At 46.0% G+C, this 17,738-nt stretch overlaps 1 protein-coding gene across 2 annotated transcripts in view; it reads left to right on the top strand.

The window, feature by feature from the left end:
- The first annotated feature begins 6,338 nt into the window (after positions 1-6,338).
- Positions 6,339-17,738, top strand: part of LOC115088252 (E3 ubiquitin-protein ligase RNF19A-like) — a 96,481-nt gene continuing 85,081 nt past the window's right edge. Inside the window, exon 1 of one of the 2 annotated variants that reach the window (XR_003855732.1) lies at positions 6,339-6,447. The gene's annotated coding sequence lies outside the window, so the exon portion shown is untranslated. The remainder of the gene's footprint in view (positions 6,448-17,738) is intronic. The other variant, XM_029596347.1, reaches the window with a different exon arrangement.

The following is a 17,738-nucleotide window of genomic DNA, read 5'->3' as shown; positions in this document are numbered from 1 at the left end:
GTGGGTTTCCTTTCAAGCTATTTTTGTCACTTACAGCTTGCGGAGTGCATCAGAAACAAATGCACTCAGTAATCTGGTTCATTTGAATCCCTGTATATGAGGATTTGTTCTGTCATGCAGAAAGGGAGGGGGGGTGTAGGGCAGCAGATATTATGATTGCTATCTGTTATCTTTGCTTTGTTTGTTTGTTGTTGGACATATTTATTGGAATTAATAAAAAAGATTTATATAAAAAAAGGACCCGATGTCATCAGTGAAAGCAACATATTTAAATGTCTGTGTACCCAGTTGCTTCCCTTTCACAGTTCCAAAATTTGAATAAAATCCAAGGTTCCAAGGTTAGCAAAAATAAAAGTGCGGACAAGGGACAACCCTGATTAGTGCCATGGGCTAAAGGGAAGAATTCTGAATACATGCCATTTGTTGCGCGCCCCGGTCGCGCTAGGGTCGCACCCGGGCCTGCTTACCTTGTTCCAAGCTCCGCAGGTCCCGGGCCTTCCTCTCTTGCTGCCACAGCTAGTCGTCTGCACCCCCGGCTCATGGCAGCAGCATCCCCAGCTGCCTCCAGTGCTTCGGCATCCCAGGCCTCGCTCCTCACCCCACGCAGGGGCTCGGCGTCCTTCGCTGCCTCGACTCCGCCTCTAGGCACGCGTGCGCGGATCACCCTTGGCCCTTTAGTCTCAGTATATAAACGAGGGCCTGCACCTCAGTCCCTCGCCTTGGCAATCAGGTCATCACCTCAGTGTGAAGCTAGTTTGCCGTCCTCGTTCCTGTGCGGAATCCCCGGGCTGGCCTGACGCTGCGGATCCGCCATGTTTCTGATGACGTAAGGGCGCACACGTGCACGCACTCCAGAATTTGTACCGGCAAGGGCACGAACCTCAGGGGCGCCCCCCCCCGTAGTGATGTCATCCGTTTCCAACTTAAAAGGTCTTTATTTGCAACTACGAATCGAGTTAGCAAGGGGAATTCTTTCTCTGCTGCTCTGCCTCCACAAATTTACCAAGGGGTACCCGCTCCTCGGGGGCCCCGCTCTCTCTTCTTGATTTCAGATTGCTAAGACGGGATCCGGTACTCGCTCCTTGAGGGCCTACTTCTCTGAATGCTCAGAAGACTCCTTACTGCCTGGAAGCGATCGCAGACGTGAACACTGTGAGTTCTATTACAGATAGGAACTGGTACTCGCTCCACGAGGGCCTATGTTCCTAATCTCCGAAGACTCCCTTCTGTCTAAGACGTTATCGCAGGTACGGAGATCATGAGTTATTATTGCAGATAGGAACCGGTACTCGCTCCACGAGGGCCCATGTTCCTAAAACCCTTCAAGACTCTCTTCTATCTCAGAAGCTATCGCATACCTATAATCTTGTGAATTACTATTACAGATTGCAGATAGGAACCGGTACTCGCTCCACGAGGGCCTATGTTCCTAAAACCCTCCAAAGACTCTCTCCTATTTCAGAAGCCATCTCATACACAGATATTGTGAGTTCTTATTCCAGACTGCATATAGGAATCAATACTCGCCTACGGCTCCTATTCCTGAATATACTGAAGACTCTCTGTTGCATAGAAGCTATTCATCTACTACTGGTTATGTATCCAGCATACCCTGTCTACTCACTACCTATAGTCTCTCTCTACAGCTCAGCAACCCAGAGATCACAGTTCCAGTATCTGAGGGACTTCAGCCCTGCCAGGCACATCAGCTCACTACTGCCACCTCTGGTGATTCTACTTCCTGTCTAATAAAGAACTATCTGTGTTTGTCTCCATACTCCAGCCTAGCCGGTGGTCCCTCTCAGGATATCCTCCTGGGGGCGCTGTCATCTGCCATCGGCCCAAGGATTCATCAATTTACAGTAAAGTGTTCATTCCTTACACTACTAGAACAGTATCATAACAAACTGCCACTCTGTGGGGAACCAACCCACAACAGATCACTAACTCCGTCTACGGAGTACAACGGACTGCTGGCTACTCTCCTCTGGGGGAGCAGATCCATAACAGTGGGGCAGCCTGCAAACCACTAATTCCAACAATGAGATCATGTGGTTAGACTGGCATTACCCCAAGTGTCCCAAAGTAAAGAAGAAGGTTTGCCTAGAGGTCATTTCCTGTGTAATCGTTGTGACATGTTTGCTACCACATTATTGGGGCAGTCATGGACACATCCGGTTACCCATTTTGAAATCAAACACAGGAAATATACAGATTGTCATTCATCCAATGTTATATATGTTATCCAATGCAATTGCCCTTTGTTGTACATTGGTAGTACTAAGATACCTATTAGGGTTAGTCTGAGTGAACACTGGAGTTGTTTAAGAACATGTAAGGAGCAAGCCCTTAAAATAAAACAATGTATAACTAACCACCATTGTTTTGAAGATCATCGGTGGAATATTATCAATATAGTTATGTAGTCACAATTGGGCCGATACAGTACAGTACGCACTGTTAACCCGCTATTGGACGCGCATTTTCCCTTACCCCTTATTCAGTAAGGGGTGGAAAATGCGCGTCCAACCCTCCGAACCTAATAGCGCCCTCAACATGCAAATGCATGTTGATGGCCCTATTAGGTATTCCCACGCAATTCAGAAAATAAAATGTGCAGCCAAGCCGCACATTTTACTTTCAGAAATTAGCGCCTACCCAAAGGTAGGCGCTAATTTCTTCGGGCGCCGGGAAAGTGCACAGAAAAGCAGTAAAAACTGCTTTTCTGTGCACCCTCCGACTTAATATCATGGCGATATTAAGTCGGAGGTCCCGAAGAGTAAAAAAAGTAAAAAAAAAAATTTGAAGTCAGCCGGCAGCTGTCGGGTTGAAAACCGGACACTCAATTTTGCCGGCGTCCGGTTTCCGAGCCCGTGGCTGTCAGCGGGCTCACATGTCTTTCCCATTGCACACCATCATCCAGAGTGGCATTTGACTGGATCTTTTTCCTTTTTGTCATTGATAGGTTTTTCTAATGATGAGGTGGTTTACAAAAGTGGAGTATACACATGCATCCATTTCTCAGAAGCACACCGACTTCAGCTTATCTACCCCTGAGGAAACCAGCGAAACACAGCTTGTGTTGGGTCTCTTTAAAGTTTGCAGCATGCTAGAGATGATGTTTTCAAGTTTCATTAAGTAAAATATAAGTGTTGCTTCTTTTAAAATGCATACTAAAACTCATAAAAGTTTTTGGGAAAAATACTATAGGACTATGTTGAAACCAATGATTATGATAGCTGAACACTTTTCATAATGGTGATGTGATAATTAAGCTCTAACATATGAAGGTCTCTTTACTATATTTTGTGTGTCCCTGTGTTGGTACTTCTTTGGTAATTATCTATATATTTCACCTCTAATCTCTGGGTTATGTTTTAATTTGAAAAATGTCCTCCAGGACTGGTTCCCTGGTTCCTTATGCCCTGTCGCAGAGCTGGGAGAGGGGAAGTGGGAAATTCCTGATAACATCTTATTAAGTATATTTTATCAAAATTGTGTCTCACAGGGGCTGATACAATATCATCCACTCAGGCTAGCGCACAGGTTAACCTGCGGTTGGATGCACGTTTTGGATGCGCTAGACTAACACCTGGTGTAAAAAGGGGATTAGCGCATCCAAAACACGCGTCCAAACTCGTTCGTAGCTACTAGTGCTCATCACATGTAAATTCCATGTAGATGAGGCTATTAGCTACTACCCATGATGCAAAAAATCCCCGCTCGCCCAATGCACCCTTGTTAATGCCGCAAAATCGACGCCAGCCAGGGAGCTGACATTAAGCCTTACAGCGCATATTGGGCTGATTGAAAATACAAAAAAATCGTGCTTTCTATGGTTCCTCCTACTTAGTATCATCACGATATACCAAGTAGGAAGAACGGCAGAAAGCAGCAACATGCTAAATTTAAAATGCTTGCCTGAAAAAAAAAGAATTTCTGTGTGCAGAATATGGGGTAGATTTTCGAATGTATGCACACACATCCACGCGCGCGCGCTTCCCGGCACGTGCACATAGATGCGCCGATTTTCTAACAAGTGTGCGCTGGCGCACGCATGCTTGAAAATCCGTGGACTGCATGCACATGCATGCCAGATTTTATAATCCAATTAAGGAGCAGACTAGGAGGGAACTTCCCTACCCCCCTACCTAAATTCCCTTCCTCTTCCCCTCTCCTCCCCACCTCCTAAACCCTACCTTTTGGGTTTTTTCTTTGTTTTACAACTTACTTCAGCTCCCGAGCCCGCCCCTTCGAAGAGGCCTGGCACTTATGCATGTACCAGGGTTTACACGCACGGCCGGAAAATTTGCTAGGTGCGCACAAGGCGCAGCTGCACGCTTAAACCCTGCGATTTACACATGCGAGCCTTTTAAAATCTATCCATATATATGCACAGTATATATGCTCCAGGCCGTGTATATTGTATGTGTGTATTGTGCCGGTCAATTAGCTGCCACAGGATAAAACGGACATTAATTGAGCGCCTGTTTTGGTAACCCACACACAGCCACGCCTCCTGGGCGCCCGATTCCACAGATGTGCTAGGGGCACACACTTTATCCCTAGTGCGTCCGTTTCAGCGCAGCAGCTCATTTACATATTGCATTGGGCACCCAAGAGAGGTGAATGTGTGCGCGTTAAAAAACGAGTGGCAGGTTTGGACGCACGTTTTTTATATGCACTTTATTGCCTCGGCCTGACAGTGGATAAGAGTTAATGAGATCCCGCCCCTTTGAAAAGAAATATATAGCTCATCATTGCTGTAGCAAGGTGGCCACCCTATCCCAATCTTGTTTTCTCTTGATCTCTCACTCTGGGCCTGATTTATTAAAGCTTTTCTTCCATTCTGGCCTCAATGTAATAAGATATGTTATAAAAAATGTATCATGCACATTTTATTACTCATACATTAAAAAGAGTTAATGCCCAATGCAGTAAGTTATTGGTATGATAATGCAGTAGGAGTTTTAAAAAGTACTCTAACCTGAAAATGTGCATAAGAAAGACGTTTAGCATGCATAAAACATGATTTATGCACATAAAGTATGTTTTCTGCACAAAAATGTTGTGCACACAAATTGTGTTTTATGTGCTCAACGCATGTTCTTTCCATATAAGTCCCAAATACGGGAACCCTGCACCATGAACTCCAGGTTCAGCCCTGTAGACTAACACTAGCCCCAGAGACTTTACTCCACCTCTAACCAGGAGTTAAATTTCCAGTATTCAGGAAACCTGAGTTATTAAGCCTGTGCATCTCTCTGCATTGGGGAGTAATAGCTAATGCCTTGATTATCATGGGATGTGCATAGAGGCGCACTAATTCATGTGCACAGTTTTACTCCCATTTGTGCCCACATCTTTCAGACACTAAACTCCCTGTTAAATCAGGAGTAAGTTTGTACACTCAAATAATGTGTGCACAATCATGCAAAAATGTGTGTGCACAGTTGAGCAACACTTTATTACATCAGCGCCTCTGTGTCTATGGGAAAAGCTTAGTAAATGAGGCTGCCTCTCTCCAGTTCTCTCTGAAAGAGTCCTATAATGTATTCGTTCTGGTGCTCGGTGTCTCCAAATCAGTTCAGAATAGTATAAAGCTGGGATTTCACATCATCAAGGACAGGCTGAGACTGTCCTTTATTTTTCCATTGCATGTTAGAACTTGTAATCTCAATTTTCCTAAAAAAAAGCAGGAGTCCAACTCCATTTATACAATATGGCAAGGTAAGGGATTTACAATCTTAATCAGAATGATTTTAGCCTGGTCTTGATAATAAAGGCATTTGCCCACCCTAATAGCAGCCAGGCAAGGAGAGTGGGAAAGAAAGTATGGGGGGAAAGGAGATGACAACCTAGATGGAGGAAAGAAAACCAATATTGTTAAGCTAGCAGAGAAACAGCCAAGGAATTATATAACAGAGAGGCAAAAATGAAAAGAGGCAGGGTAAAGGAAAATTGGGGGAAAGTTAAAACAGGAAAAAAATAACACAGAGAGCAAAGTTCTTTGGAGGATGCAGAAAATACGCTTTCAAAAAAAAAAAAAAAGAGAGAGAGGGGGGAAAAAAGAAAGGAAAAGCAGATGGCCTAAAAAATACAAGAAGAAAATAGAACGCAGAGTTGAAGATAGAAAGAAGAACGGAAAGCGCAGCCAGGTGTACACTGTCCAGCATTTTTGCCCGTCTTTAAGGAGCCAAACCCTGCCAGCGATTTGCTGTACTACAATTCCCAGAGTGCTTTGCCACGAAGAGGAGCGTCAGCTTGGGTCTCCCTCAGATTCGTGACACATAGGAGAACCCTTGGGACAAGTGGGAGGGGGGAAGCAGCTTGTTTGAGCAGAAGGAGGGGCCGAGCTGCTTGAAGAACTGCAGATGTTAGCAGCCCGGGGAGCTCCTGCAGTAGCAGCAGAATTGCCGAGGTCTCGGAGCCAGGTTGCCGAGGAGGGTAAGGCATCGCCCATTCTCCCCACTGCATCCCAGCCACTGAATGATGTCATACCTGCAGGGGGTGTGAGAAGCAAGGACGGGGAATCCTTTCTCTCCATGCCTCCTTATTCTCTGAAGGGCATGATGTCATGGTTTGTTTGTTTGGTTTTTTTCCTTCGTTGGATGGAGCTGGAGCTGCCACTCCCTGCTTTCCTCTTCTGACTTTTCCTTTTTTTGACTTCAGACTCACGACTGGGTTAAAAAAATTGTTCGGAGTTGTTTCTTGGAATAGGAAAGAGTGAGGCTCTGGGTTTTTTGTTGCTTTTTTTTTTTAAGGAGAAGAGAGGGAATCCAGAGTCATGTCCTGAATCTGGCTGATGATGAGGGGATCCTGAAGCTATTTGTGTTTTAGCTCTGACTGGGGTGAGAGGATCAAGAGGCTATAGCAGTAATTCTTGGGGGAGGGGTTCCAGAGGCTAAGGCAGTATACCTTGGGGAGGGGGGGGGGGGGATCCTCAGGTTAGGGCAGTAAGCCTTGGGAATGAGGGGATCCAGAGGTTGTGATGTTGTATCTTGGCTTTGATTGGGGATGAGGGAATCCAGAGGCTGTGATGTTGTATCTTGGCTTTGATTGGGGATGAGGGAATCCAGGGGCTGTGATGTTGTATCTTGGCTTTGATTGGGGATGAGGGAATCCAGAGGCTGTGATGTTGTATCTTGGCTTTGATTGGGGATGAGGGAATCCAGAGGCTGTGATGATGTATCTTGGCTTTGATTGGGGATGAGGGAATCCAGGGGCTGTGATGTTGTATCTTGGCTCTGATTGGGAATGAGGGGATCCAGAGGCTGTGATGATGTATCTTGGCTCTGATTGGGGATGAGGGAATCCAGGGGCTGTGATGTTGTATCTTGGCTCTGATTGGGAATGAGGGGATCCAGAGGCTGTGTTGTTACATATTGGCTCTGATTGGGGATGAGGAAATGCCGAGGCTGTGATGTTGTATCTTGGTTCTGATTGGGGATGAGGGGATCCAGAGGCTGTGATATTGTATCTTGTCTCTGAATGGGAATGAGGGGATCCAGAGGCTGTTATGATGTATCTTGGTTCTGATTGGGGATGAGAGAGTTCCAGAGGCTGTGATGTTGTATCTTGTCTCTGATTGGGGATGAGGGGATGCAGAGGCTGTGATATTGTATCTTTCTTTTGATTGGGAATGAGGGGATCCAGAGGCTGTGATGATGTATCTTGGCTCTGATTGGGGATGAGAGGGATCCAGAGGCTGTGATGTATCTTGGCTCTGATTGGGAATGAGAGGATCCAGAAGCTGTGATGTATCTTGTCTCTGATTAGAAATGAGGGGATCCAGAGGCTGTGATGTTGTATTTATTTATTCATTTATTTAAAAATTTTACTATACCATCGTTAAGTTAAATACCATCACAACGGTTTACAGAAGGGCACGATAAAGTGAAATATGGGTGGTATAGATTACAAATTACTCGTGTGCCATCATAGTACGGTAACAATTTAAAATAATAAATTAGGTATCTTGTATCTTGTCTCTGATTGGGGATGAGGGGATCCAGAGGCTGTGATGTTATATCTTGGCTCTGATTGGGAATGTGAGGATCCAGAGGCTGTGATGTTGTATCTTGGCTCTGATTGGGAATGAGGGGATCCAGAGGCTGTGATTTTATATCTTGGCTCTGATGAGGAAATCCAGAGACTGTTATGTTGTGATTTGGATCTGACTGGGTTGAGGGAATCCAGATGCTATCATGTTATATCTTGGTTCTGATTGGGAATGAGGGGATCCAGAGGCTGTAATGTTGTATCTTGTCTCTGATTGGGGATGAGGGGACCCAGAGACTGTGATGTTGTATCTTGTCTCTGATTGGGATGAGGGGATCCAGAGGCTGTGATGTTATATCTTGGTTCTGATTGGGAATGGGAGGATCCAGAAGCTGTGATGTATCTTGTCTCTATTTAGGTGAGGGGATCTAGAGGCTGTGAAGTTATATCTTGGCTCTGATTGGGAATGAGGGGATCCAGAAGATGTGATGTTATATCGTGACTCTGATTGGGAATGAGAGGATCCAGAAGCTGTGATGTATCTTGTCTCTGATTGGGAAAGAGGGGATCCAGAGGCTGTGATGTTAAATCTTTGCTCTGATTAGGAATGAGTGGATCCCCGAGACTGTGATGTTGTATCTTGGCTCTGATTGGAAATGAGGGGATCCAGAGGCTCTGATGTTGTGATTTGGATGTAGCCGGGTTGAGGGAATCCAGAGGCTGTGATGTTGTGATTTGGATCTGACTGGGTTGAGGGAATCCAGATGCTATCATGTTATATCTTGTCTCTGATTGGGAATGAGGGGATCCAGAGGCTGTGATGTTGTCTCTGATTGGGGATCCAGAGGCTGTGATGATGTATCTTGTCTTTGATTGGGAATAAGGGGATCCAGAAGCTTAAAAACCTGGCTATTCAAGTAAGCCTATCAAATAGAGAAGGGGAAACAGTGAGGCAGGCAAAGTGAGAGGTACGAACAAATGATGTGTGTAGCTGTATTTCTATCTCTGTTTTTACTTTACCTTCTCGTCCATCACCAGAAAGTAAGTTTGATACTTATAAAGTTAGAATTATTTTTAAACTGATAAATCCTGGACAGTATTGTATCACAAACCAATTATATCATTGAGAAAACTATGTACCGAGCCATTATGGCACTTGTGTAAATTAATATATTTCAGCATCCTTATTTTATGTGCCCTATTGTAAACTGTTGTGACAGATCCTTCTTAACGACGGTATAGAAAAGATTTAAATAAATAAATAAATAAATGTATCTTGGCTCTGATTAGGGATGAGAGGGATCCAGAGGATGTGATGATGTATCTTGTCTCTGATTGGGAATGAGGGGATCCAGAGGCTGTGATGTTATATCTTGGCTCTGATTGGGAATGAGGGGATTCAGAGGCTGTGATGTAATATCTTGGCTCTGTTTGGGAATGAGAGGATCCAGAAGCTGTGATGTATCTTGTCTCTGATTAGGGATGAGGGGATCCATAGGCTGTGATGTTGTATCTTGTCTCTGATTGGGGATGAGGGAATCCAGAGGCTGTGATGTTATATCTTGTCTCTGATTGGAAATGAGGGGATCCAGAGGCTGTGATGTTGTATCTTGTCTCTGATTGGGGATGAGGGCATCCAGAAGCTTTGATGTTGTATCTTGTCTCTGATTGGAAATGAGGGGATCCAGAGGCTGTGATGTTGTATCTTGTCTCTGATTGGGAATGAGGGAATCCAGAGGCTGTGATGTTGTGATTTGATTCTGAGTGGGTTGAGGGAATCCAGATGCTGTCATGTTATATCTTGGCTCTGATTTGGGATGAGTGGGATCCAGAGCCTGTGATTTTATGTATTGGCTCTGATTGGGAATAAGGGGCTCCAGAGGCTGTGATGTTATATGTCAGCTCTGATTGGGAATGAGGGTATCCAGAGACTGTGATGTTCTATCTTGGATCTGACTGGGTTGAGGGAATCCAGAGGCTGTGATGATGTATTTTGGCTCTGATTAGGGATGAGAGGGATCCAGAGGCTGTGATGATGTATCTTGGCTCTGATTAGGGATGAGAGGGATCCAGAGGCTGTGATGATGTATCTTGTCTCTGACTGGGAATGAGGGGATCCAGAGGCTGTGATGATATATCTTGGCTCTGGTTGGGAAGGAGGGGATCCAGAGGCTGTGAGGATGTATCTTGTCTCTGATTGTGAATGAGGAGATCCAGAGGCTGTGATGTTGTATCTTGGCTCTGATTGTGAATGAGGGGATCCAGAGGCTGTGATATTATATCTTGGCTCTGATTGGGGATGAGGGAATTTAGAGGCTGTGATGATGTGATTTGGATCTGACTGGGTTGAGGGAATCCAGAAGCTATGATGTTATATCTTGTCTCTGACTGAGAATGAGGGGATCCAGAGGCTGTGATGTTATATCTTGGCTCTGATTGGGAATGAGGGGATCCAGAGGGTGTGATGTTATAACTTGGCTCTGATTGGGAATGAGAGGATCCCGAGGCTGTGAAGTTGTATCTTGGTTCTGATTGGGAATGAGGGGATCCAGACGCTCTGAAGTTGTGATTTGGATCTAACTGGGTTGAGGGAATCCAGAGGCTGTGCTGTTGTGATTTGGATCTGACTGGGTTGAGGGAATCCAGATGCTGTCATGATATATCTTGGCTTTGATTGGGGATGAGTGGAATCCAGAGGCTGTGATGTTATATCTTGGCTCTGATTGGGGATGAGGGACTTCAGAGGCTGTGATGTTGTGATTTGGATCTGACTGGATTGAGGGAATCCAGTGGCTGTGATGTTGGATCTTGTCTCTGATTGAGAATGAGGGGATCCAGAGGCTGTGATGTTATATCTTGGCTCTGATTGGGAATGAGGGGATCCAGAGGCTGTGATGTAGTATCTTTGCTCTGTTTGGGAATGAGAAGATCCAGAAGCTGTGATGTATCTTATCTCTGATTGGGGATGAGGGGATCCAGAGGCTGTGATGTTCTATCTTGTCTCTGATTGGAGATGAGGGGATCCAGAGGCTGTGATGTTGTATCTTGTCTCTGATTGGAAATGAGGGGATCCAGAGGCTGTGATGTTGTGATTTGAATCTGACTGGGTTGAGGGAATCCAGAGGCTTTGATGTTATATCTTGTCTCTGATTGGGAATGAGAAAATCCAGAGGCTGTGATGTATCTTGTCTCTGATTGGGGATGAGGGGATCCAGAGGCTGTGATGTTGTATCTTGTCTCTGATTGGGAATGCGGGAATCCAGAGGCTGTGAAGTTATATCTTGTCTCTGATCGGAAATGTGGGGATCCAGAGGCTGTGATGTTGTGATTTGAATCTGACTGGGTTGAGGGAATCCAGAGACTGTGATGTTGTGATTTGAATCTGACTGGGTTGAGGGAATCCAGAGGCTTTGATGTTATATCTTGTCTCTGATTGGGAATGAGAAAATCCAGAGGCTGTGATGTATCTTGTCTCTGATTGGGGATGAGGGGATCCAGAGGCTGTGATGTTGTATCTTGGCTCTGATTGGGAATGAGGGGATCCAGAGGCTGTGATGATGTATCTTGGCTCTGATTAGGGATGAGCGGGATACAGAGGCTGTGATGTTGTATGTTGTCTCTGATTGGGGATGAGGGGATCCAGAGGCTGTGATGTTTTATCTTGTCTCTGATTGGGGATGAGGGGATCCAGAGGCCGTGATGATGTATCTTGGCTCTGATTGTGGATGAGAGGGATCCAGAGGCTGTGATGTTATATCTTGGCTCTGATTGGGAATGAGAGGTTCCAGAAGCTGTGATGTATCTTGTCTCTGATTAGGGATGAGGGGATCCATAGGCTGTGATGTTGTATCTGGTCTCTGATTGGGGATGAGGGAATCCAGAGGCTGTGATGTTATATCTTGTCTCTGATTGGAAATGAGGGGATCCAGAGGCTGTGATGTTGTATCTCTCTCTGCTTGGGGATGAGGGGATCCAGAAGCTTTGATGTTGTACCTTGTCTCTGATTGGGAATGAGGGAATTCAGAGTCTGTGGTGTTATATCTTGTCTCTGATTGGAAATGAGGGGATCCAGAGGCTGTGATGTTGTATCTTTTCTCTGAATGGGAATGAGGGAATCCAGAGGCTGTGATGTTGTGATTTGATTGAGTGGGTTGAGGGAATCCAGATGCTGTCATGTTATATCTTGGCTCTGATTTGGGATGAGTGGGATCCAGAGCCTGTGATTTTATGTATTGGCTCTGATTGGGAATGAGGGGCTCCAGAGGCTGTGATGTTCTATCTTGGATCTGACTGGGTTGAGGGAATCCAGAGGCTGTGATGATGTATTTTGGCTCTGATTAGGGATGAGAGGGATCCAGAGGCTGTGATGATGTGTCTTGGCTCTGATTAGGGATGAGAGAGATCCAGAGGCTGTGATGATGTATCTTGTCTCTGACTGGGAATGAGGGGATCCAGAGGCTGTGATGATATATCTTGGCTCTGGTTGGGAATGAGGGGATCCAGAGGCTGTGAGGATGTATCTTGTCTCTGATTGTGAATGAGGAGATCCAGAGGCTGTGATGTTGTATCTTGGCTCTGATTTTGGATGAGGGAATTTAGAGGCTGAGATAATGTGATTTGGATCTGACTGGGTTGAGGGAATCCAGAGGCTGTGATGTTATATGTTGTCTCTGACTGAGAATGAGGGGATCCAGAGGCTGTGATGTTATATCTTGGCTCTGATTGGGAATGAGGGGATCCAGAGGGTGTGAAGTTGTATCTTGGTTCTGATTGGGAATGAGGGGATCCAGAGGCTCTGAAGTTGTGATTTGGATCTAACTAGGTTGAGGGAATCCAGAGGCTGTGCTGTTGTGATTTGGATCTGACTGGGTTGAGGGAATCCAGATGCTGTCATGATATATCTTGGCTTTGATTGGGGATGAGGGGAATCCAGAGGCTGTGATGTTATAGCTTGGCTCTGATTGGGGATGAGGGACTTCAGAGGCTGTGATGTTGTGATTTGGATCTGACTGGGTTGAGGGAATCCAGAGGCTGTGATGTTGTATCTTGGCTCTGATTGGGAATGGGGATCCAGAGGCTGTGATGTTATATCTTGGCTCTGATTGGGAATGAGGGGATCCAGAGGCTGTGATGTAGTATCTTTGCTCTGTTTGGGAATGAGAGGATCCAGAGGCTGTGATGTTGTGATTTGAATCTGACTGGGTTGAGGGAATCCAGAGGCTTTGATGTTATATCTTGGCTCTGATTGGGAATGAGAAAATACGGAGGCTGTGATGTTGTATCTTGTCTCTGATTGGGGATGAGGGGATCCAGAGGCTGTGATGTTGTATCTTGTTTCTGATTGGGAATGAGGGAATCCAGAGGCTGTGATGTTATATCTTGTCTCTGATCGGAAATGAGGGGATCCAGAGGCTGTGGTGATGTGATTTGAATCTGACTGGGTTGAGGGAATCCAGAGGCTGTGATGTTGTGATTTGAATCTGACTGGGTTGAGGGAATCCAGAGGCTTTGATGTTATATCTTGGCTCTGATTGGGAATGAGGAATTCCAGAGGCTGTGATGTTCTGAATGGGTTGAAGGAATCCAGATGCTGTCATGTTATATCTTGGCTCTGATTGGGGATGAGGGGGATCTAAAGGTTGTGATGTTGTATGTTGGCTCTGATTAGGGATGAGAGGGATCCAGAGGCTGTGATGATGTGTCTTGTCTCTGATTAGGGATGAGAGGGATCCAGAGGCTGTGATGATGTATCTTGTCTCGGATTGGGAATGAGGGGATCCAGGGGCTGTGATGATGTATCTTGGCTCTGGTTAGGGATGAGAGGGATCCAGAGGCTGTGATGTTGTATATTGGTTCTGATTGGGAATGAGGGGATCCAGAGGCTGTGATGATGTATCTTGGCTCTAATTAGGGATGAGAGGGACCCAGAGGCTGTGATGTTGTATATTGGTTCTGATTGTGAATGAGGAGATCCAGAGGCTGTGATGTATCTTTGCTCTGATTGGGAATGAGGGGATCCAGAGGCTGTGATTTGTGCCTTGGCTCTGGCTTGGGAGGGGAGAGATAGACCTTGTAATCTTGAGAATGGGGAGATCTGTAGCCCATGATGCTGTGTGCTTTTTCTCATTCTGACAGGGGGAGTGGTCTATGGACCATAATGCTGTATCCTAGTTCAGATTTACAGGTGGGATAAAAGAGGAGGGCTGTGACTATAGGACAAAACTGCAGGGTTAGCAACTGTGTCACTCACTTATTTTCATTTGGCTCTCATGAACTTATACATTAGGAAAGCATGTTTTCATAGTAGTTTCTTCATTTGTCCACCACTCAAGCATGATTTGGGTGAATGGAACAACTCTCATGTCTGGCTGGGTTGCATTTTGGTTTTTGACCTGGCTTTCTGTTGTGCAGCCTCAGAAACAACTCTTGAGTCTGTAACTAATTGTGGAGTCAAAGTCAGATCCCCAGTGGCAAACAACTCTAGGGATGTGAATCGTGTCCTCGATCGTCTTAACGATCGATTTCGGCTGGGAGGGGGAGGGAATCGTATTGTTGCCGTTTGGGGGGGTAAAATATCGTGAAAAATCGTTAAAAATCGTGAAAAATCGAAAAATCGAAAAACCGGCACATTAAAACCCCCTAAAACCCACCCCCGACCCTTTAAATTAAATCCCCCATCAAATAACTTAAATAACCTGCGGGTCCAGCGGCGGTCCGGAACGGCAGCGGTCCGGAACGGGCTCCTGCTCTGAATCTTGTCGTCTTCAGCCGGCGCCATTTTCCAAAATGGCGCCGAAAAATGGCGGCGGCCATAGACGAAAAAGATTGGACGGCAGGAGGTCCTTCCGGACCCCCGCTGGACTTTTGGCAAGTCTCGTGGGGGTCAGGAGGCCCCCCACAAGCTGGCCAAAAGTTCCTGGAGGTCCAGCGGGGGTCAGGGAGCGATTTCCCGCCGCGAATCGTTTTCGTACGGAAAATGGCGCCGGCAGGAGATCGACTGCAGGAGGTCGTTCAGCGAGGCGCCGGAACCCTCGCTGAACGACCTCCTGCAGTCGATCTCCTGCCGGCGCCATTTTCCGTACGCAAACGATTCGCGGCGGGAAATCGCTCCCTGACCCCCGCTGGACCTCCAGGAACTTTTGGCCAGCTTGTGGGGGGCCTCCTGACCCCCACGAGACTTGCCAAAAGTCCAGCGGGGGTCCGGAAGGACCTCCTGCCGTCCAATCTTTTTCGTCTATGGCCACCGCCATTTTTGGCGCCATTTTGGAAAATGGCGCCGGCTGAAGACGACAAGATTCAGAGCAGGAGCCCGTTCCGGACCGCTGCCGTTCCGGACCGCCGCTGGACCCGCAGGTTATTTAAGTTATTTGTGGGGGGGTTCGGGAGGGTGGGGGATTTAATTTAAAGGGTCGGGGGTGGGTTTTAGGGGGTTTTAGTGTGCCGGCTCACGATTCTAACGATTTATAACGATAAATCGTTAGAATCTGTATTGTATTGTGTTCCATAACGGTTTAAGACGATATTAAAATTATCGGACGATAATTTTAATCGTCCTAAAACGATTCACATCCCTAAACAACTCTACCCCAGGGAGTTAATCCAGATCCTGCAGTGTGCTACAGCCAGCTTCTGCCACTAATATCAGGCTACAGATCTGACATCCTGCTGAGATATGTGTGAACCTGAAACTGTGTGGCTGTTTGTGCTTCACTTAGCAAATAGAATCCAATGCTCAGGATGAGGGGTTTGCTATAATTGTTAAACAACTGGGATATCACAACAACATTCGTTGTGGTTATTTTGTGTTTCCCATTTTAAATGACACAAAATCATCAATAAAACTGTATTATGTTTCTGCATTTTAGTGCATGCTAGAATGATTTAGGGAGTGCTAAAATGCAGAAACAGAATGAAATGAAAAAATGTGATGTGCTCTTTCTGCTGCTATTAAACCACTCTGGCCGTTGTTTTTATTTCCCTACCATTTTTTAATGCACAGAATACATTTTGTCTGGGCCTCAAGGATGTTAATTTTAAATAGTGTCCATGTCTCCTGCAAGTGTTTATATTTGTGGATTCCTCCTTTCACTTCTTTTCTAAAAACATTTCATTATTTTATCATAGTCTCCCTGTGGGATAGGCACAGACACTCAGACTTCAGCCTTTCTTCTTACAGATTATGACTTTATTAAACACTGTCAGTAGTAGGGATGTGAATTGTTTTTTGACGATTTAAAATATCATCCGATATATTTTAAATCGTCAAAAATCGTTAGGACCACGATACAATACCAATTCCCCCGATTTATCGTCAAAAAATCGTAAATCGGGGGAAGAGGGAGGGCAGGAAAACCGGCACACTAAAACCCCCTAAAACCCACCCCCGACCCTTTAAATTAAATCCCCCACCCTCCCGAACCCCCCCCAAATGCCTTAAATTACCTGGGGGTCCAGCAGCACACTAAAACCCCCTAAAACCTACCCCCGGCACACTAAAACCCCCTAAAACCCACCCCGACCCTTTAAATTAAATCCCCCACCCCAAATGCCTTAAATTACCTGGGGGTCCGTAGCGGCGGTCCGTAGCTTAAATTACCCCCGGGTCCGTAGCTAAATCGGGGAAAGGATGAGAGCAGGAAATCCGGCACAGTAAATCGTGGTGTCTTCAGCCGGCGCCATTTTGCAAAATGGCCGCCGCAAAATGGCGGCGGCCATAGACCAATACGATTCGACGCAGGAGGCCGGTGCCATTTTCCGTACGGAAACGATTCGCGGCAGGAGATCGCTCCAGGGCCCCCCGCTGGACCCCCAGGAACTTTTGGCCAGCTTGGGGGGCCTCCTGACCCCCACAAGACTTGCCAAAAGTCCAGCGGGGGTCCGGAACAACCTCCTGCGTCGAATCGTATTGGTCTATGGCCGCCGCCATTTTGCGGCGGCCATTTTGCAAAATGGCCGCCGCAAAAAATGGTGGGGGATTTAATTTAAAGGGTCGGGGGTGGGTTTTAGGGGGTTTTAGTGTGTGTTCACGATTTTAACGATTTTTCACGATAATCTAAACACCCAAACGGCGACGATACGATTCCCTCCCCCTCCCAGCCGAAATCGATCGTTAAGACGATCGAGGACACGATTCACATCTCTAGTCAGTAGACTACCTACCTTCCAGCAGTATACTCACACCATAATTTCCACCAGACAGGGTTCGGGAGCTGGCTTCTCCTGGAGACACAGGACCTCCTGTTCTTAGCTGCGTTCCACTTCTTATCCTGTCCAGCAGGATCCCACCCACAGAGCTCTCTCCCTCTATGGGATTTAAGGTGGACCAGGTGCCTAGCCTGGTCCCGCACAGGTGAAGGAGAGGGATTAGGGCCACATCTTTGCACTCCTTTTTTATAGTTAAAAGCTACTGCAGTAGTTTTCCTTAGTATTCATCCTCCAGTGTTTACGATGAATTTTATTACCTGATCATCATTGTTGCCAAATGGATTCACCATCTTTATCACTTGCACCAGGTCCTGTGTTCTACCAAAAACTAGATCTAATATAAGAACATAAGATATGCCATACTGGGTCAGACCAAGGGTCCATCAAGCCTGTTTCCAACAGTGGCCAATCCAAGTCACCTGGCAAGTACCCAAACATTAAATAGATCACAAGCTACTATTGCTTATTAATTACCATAATAGCAGTATATGGATTTTTCCTCTAGGAACTTATCCAAATCTTTTTTAAATCCA

This window comes from Rhinatrema bivittatum, chromosome 3 (genome assembly GCF_901001135.1).
Source record: "Rhinatrema bivittatum chromosome 3, aRhiBiv1.1, whole genome shotgun sequence".
Taxonomy (NCBI): domain Eukaryota; kingdom Metazoa; phylum Chordata; class Amphibia; order Gymnophiona; family Rhinatrematidae; genus Rhinatrema; species Rhinatrema bivittatum.
The sequence above is the reverse complement of the archived record's forward strand: the minus strand, read 5'-3'. Positions and strand labels throughout refer to the sequence as shown.